The sequence below is a fragment of the Medicago sativa genome, chromosome 3 (genome assembly GCF_051527215.1).
Source record: "Medicago sativa cultivar Bolivia chromosome 3, Bolivia_mono, whole genome shotgun sequence".
NCBI classification, from domain to species: Eukaryota; Viridiplantae; Streptophyta; class Magnoliopsida; order Fabales; family Fabaceae; genus Medicago; species Medicago sativa.
In genome coordinates this window covers 46,563,026-46,568,238 of record NC_140751.1, presented here as the reverse complement: position 1 = coordinate 46,568,238, position 5,213 = coordinate 46,563,026, and the positions used below count along the sequence as shown (strand labels likewise).

At 32.6% G+C, this 5,213-nt stretch overlaps 1 pseudogene across 1 annotated transcript; it reads right to left on the bottom strand.

Annotated features, from left to right (window-relative positions):
• Window positions 1-2,797: 2,797 nt before the first annotated feature.
• On the bottom strand, window positions 2,798-3,903 carry LOC146937769 (putative bark agglutinin LECRPA3 pseudogene; annotated as a pseudogene). Its single transcript, XR_015031036.1, has one exon. The product of XR_015031036.1 is annotated as a putative bark agglutinin LECRPA3 pseudogene (transcript).
• Between the last annotated feature and the right edge of the window lie 1,310 nt (window positions 3,904-5,213).

Genomic DNA, 5,213 nt, shown 5'->3' with positions numbered 1-5,213 from the left:
AGTTCTGAGTTGACAATAACCATACATGTGATAATTTTTAGTCGATGCATCGATTCAAGTCATATAATATTCAGGTGATTCACATGATCGGTGTATTGAATTACAAATATCACCTTATATAAGTGAGACACAAATTCCTTTAAATTGTTAACTTCCCTTAGGAACTGATAACACAAAAGTTACTAGATTGAAGAATCTTCTGGCTCTTCAATATTCAATATATATCCATAAATTTTTTTTTCAACTAGTTTCTACATCATAATAGATCTGGGATAACCCAACCAGTCTTCTCAACAATAAATTGAATATAATATGTAAACTTCTAGTTTACAATAATATGTGATTCCATTGCACTTAACCATGACATGGATCTAATTAAAGTATTAATAAGCTCAATCACAGATATAAAAAAACACAGATATAAAAAAACACTTAACCATGGCATGAATAAGACAAGCACGTGAGTCCCTACTAAATTCCAAGTTTATCCTAAACATTTTTTACTTAACCATGGCACGGATCTAATTAAAGTATTATTATTATCCTAAAATTTTGTACTAAGCTCAATTACAGATATAAAAAACACATCACCATGGCATGGATCTAATAACAGTATTGTTTTTTTTTTTGAGAAGAACAGTATTGTTATTACCCTAAACATTTTTTACTAAGCTCAATGACAAATATAAAAAACAGTTAACCATGGCATGGATCGAAATAAATTATTATTATAGAGGTAATAAAGAAACGTAAAAAGCGAGTAAACCAACATGAATTTTGCTCTCCACCCAGCACTTTTCGCTCGCGCCCTGCAACCATTCCGAAAATACCCATGCGCTAGTTAACTAGCGCAAATGTAAAAAGTGTAAAAAAAAAAAGGGAATTAAATTTTACACTTGCGTGACTTAAGTCACGCTGCATGAGTTAACTCACGCGGAAATTAACACTTACGTGAGTTAACTCACGCAGCAATTAACACTTACGTGAGTTAACTCACGTAGGTATTGTTTTTCTTGCCTTCTTCTCTATTCCTCTTCTCTGTTCCTCATCTTCTTCTCAAGTGCAACACACCATAAAAACAACAACAAATCTTTTCAGATTGTTGATTCCTTCTGCAATTATAATTATGGATAAGAGTAGAATTTACTTATTCGTAATACTTTTCTATATTTCTCTGTTAATGTTTCACTCTTCATCAACGGTTATAAAGTCAAATTGAGGCTAACAATATTCAATTAAAATTAGTTAGTACTTTGCATTGACATTGTTTTGTGCATCTCCGGTAAACTAATATGATTTTGACATTTTAAATGTAGATACTTGAAGCCTTGAACAAAGGAGAAATTCCATCATCAGGTTTTCTTGTGGAGGTTTTCAACAAAGGTATCATTGAGAGATGTCTCAAGTTATACAGTGAAAAAATGGCAACATTGGATCTACATGAGTTAACTCACTTGAGAAGAAGATGAGAACAGAGAAGAGGAATAGAGAAGAAGGCAAGAAAAACAATACCTACGTGAGTTAACTCACGTAAGTGTTAATTGCTGTGTGAGTTAACTCACGTAAGTGTTAATTTCTGCGTGAGTTAACTCATGCAGTGTGACTTAAGTCACGCAAGTGTAAAATTTAAGTCCCTCTTTTTTTACACTTTTTTACACTTGCGCTAGTTAACTAGCGCAGGGGTATTTTCAGAATGGTTGCAGGGCGCGAGCGAAAAGTGCTGGATAGAGAGCAAAATTCAACCAACATTTCCTATCCCCTAAAAAAATAAATAATACATTCCTTGAACGCACACAGCTAGAAACCAAAAATTTATTTGAAACCCTTTATTTCATGGTACCCTACCTACGTCCATCCATTTAAATTTCAAAATTTTATTAGATGAATACAGGTGTCCATGAAATCTGGTTGGGTATATATCTATCATCAAATCATTTAATGTCATGTCATATTTTTATTGAGCGGCGTTATCTGTAAAGAAGGAAATTTATCTAAATAAATAGCATCAAGAATTTTTCAAGACACAGCTGACAAGTTTTAATTGCATGATTTATTTGTTCACTTCCTATTTTTCAACAACACCTCCTAGAATTGGGGCAAATAGTGCATTGTAATTGGCTGCTCTTTATTTTTGAAGAATTATTGATGTTATTTTTCTAGAGATATAGCAATGCTGGTATAAAGAATATAGTACTTACTAATTTTTCGTGAATACAAATTACCTTTTCTATAAAAAATGTTAAAAGAAATGGGACCTCCATCATTTTGCAACGGTAACTAAAAAAGCAAAGTAACCACTATCACTGCTCAAGTATGTGAAGATATATATCATGAGTGTACGTAATTCATGGTACTTGTCGAAATATTTGTTTTTAATAATGGATGAATTGAAGAGAGAATCACATGTGCCATGAAAGTTGAAGTGCACGTGGATGGAAGACAAAAAATATAAGTTTAAAATAGAAATTTTGTATTGAAACTTGTATTATGATTGATTTTGTCATCCAAAAGGGTCTAGCGGCGCAGCCTGTTGCCCGATTGACTCCTATTCATGTGTGAGTAATATTGATAGTAAATTTATCTTTTACTTGGATATTAAATATAAAACTTTTGAATAAATAATTGTTGTCTTCCAATAAAAAAGTTACTACTATTAGTTTTTTAACACGTGCAATGTTGCACATGTTAGACAAACCCTCTTAATTAATCTATTTTCTGTATTATATTGAATTATAATCTTGAACAAAGTCATTAATTAGATATGAACTTCTTGTCAAAAAAAATATTAAATATGAACTTGATCGAAACTGATTTGACAAAATCTTAACAGAACAAACGTCGTAACAAAACGTAAAAGATTAACAACATTACACAAAGATGATGAACAAAGCACGGTCTTAGTTTGGTACAAGCATAGTCTTTTATTCGAAAGTAGTTGTTATTATTAAGCTCCATGCATGCATACAGCTGATCATATCAAATCATACGGATAGCTAGATTGCAGTATGATTTATGTTCTCTGAGGTGCTGCTGCTTATAGTTGTCTTCAAAATTGACTTGAAAGACCATGTTTCAATGACATATATTTGACGTTTTTCAACTGACGTGGAACCAGATAGACCAATGCTAACTGTTTCTGGGAGCACAGCTTTCAAATCAACGACTTGAGCAACGGTAGAAAGTTGACCATTCTCGTCAATGAGAGAAACACTCAAAGTCTTAGAAGAAGAATCATAGATGATATTAACATTGTACAACACCCCGTTTTGTGAATTCCATGGGGATGTCTTGGATGAAATTAAAGAGTTGACATCGATCCCAATATGTGCATTGTTAGGATCCCAATCATTGTGATAATTATCAAATTCTACACCAACAAATCGATTGAAAGCAGTTGTTTCATCGACTACTCCCAGATCTCCACCATCTGTGTTGTTAAGATTTGGAATTACACTATTTGGTGGTGCAAGAAAGAAGATAAGACCATCAGCTCGTGGATAACTACCGAACGGCACAAGAGAAAAAGAGAAGGTAGTCACAAAACTAGCGACATTGCCAGTTGCACTATCCCAAATGGGAACGGGTGTTGAATATAAGGCACGACCTATAATCGTATAAGGGTTAATGTCACCAGTAAGCTCCAAGTGAGTTTCCTGAATGACAGCATTCCCTTGAAGGGTTAAAGTTTTTTCCCCAGAGATGTAATCAGCTAAGTCGAAGGAAACTGTTTCGTCTGAGTTCACAAACTCAGTTACTAGCAAGAGAAAGGAAGTTGTGAAGATGACTAACAGAAACTGGTTAGTTGGAAAGAAAGCCATGCTATTGAAGTTACTTTTGACACTAGATTACTTAGTTGTGAATGAGAATTGTAAGTTTTTCACGTGTATTTATACACGCATGCTAGGGCTAGCTAGGTTTGGTGGTAGGTGTCAAATTATATTATAGTGGAGTAAGATTTTTTGACAACTTGCCTCATTTATGTAACACGAAATTTTTTAATAGATAGAAGTTTTCTTTTGAGAGAGTATTTGATACAAGTTATAATCAAGAAAATAATGAATTGTTTTTTTTTTTTTTTTTTGAGGGAATGCATTGTTTATTTAATCACCGGGTTTCATGAGAAGATTTGATAAATAAAGTATAGTTTCTTTTGAGAGAGTATTTGATAATTAGAAGTTCAATCAATAAATAAATAAAAATAATTAATGATTGCTTTAACTTATGATTCCAACTTGATTTCTTTTTGCAAAAGACATGTGTTTTCTGAATGTTATAGCAGAATCAGATGCTTCTAATGTGGTTTTAGCGTTGAATGTTCACCAAAAATCTACCAACTATGTTGACTCTATTATTCAAGATTGTAGTAGTTTTGAGGGTAGTTTTCGTAGTTTAAATTTTTTGCATGTCAGACATGAAGCCAACCAAACTGCTCATTATTTAGCTAAATATGCTCTTAAAATTTAGATTGCATATGCGTCGAAGAAACTCCGTCTTGTATTTCTGAAGTCTTGGCATTTGATTTATTGTCAGACTTTCATTAATAAAATTGTCTTTTAACGGAAAAAAAAAAGTTTACTTCTTAAACCGGGTTTACCTTGGATGCCTATTTTCATTTACCCAAAGCAAAGATTGAAGATTTCCCCTAGAGACTAAACTTTGGGTGGGGACGTTGGGGGAAAAAGGAGCACGTGAGTCCCTACTAAAGTTCAAGTTTATCCTAAACATTTTTTACCAAGTCCAGTTACAAATATGAAAATCAATTAACTTTGAAAAGAATGGGCATGGCATGGATCTAATTAAATTATTATTATACGTAAAACAAAAACGTGAAAAACATTGACGTCCAAAATAATTAAGCAAGATTCCTTAAACGCACACAGCGGTGCAACCGGAGATCCCCACGTGGTCCCTCGTGTCCATGATTTTGATCCTATTATATGGCAGAACTGCTGGAGAAGAAAAAAAATCTATAAATTTAGATTTTTCTTGGTACAATCTATAATTTATATCTATACTATGTATAATAGAGAGAAGGATAATGCTAAACATTGCCTTCGAGCATTGCTCAAGTAACTAAAATAAATAATTTTTTATAAAAAAATGTTGTAATTGTTACTTAATCAAAAATCAAAACTTTTATTTTTAAGACAAAGTTTTTATTTATAGTTTTTTTAATAATTGGTCTGAAGACATTGGTTAGCAAGACTCGAGAA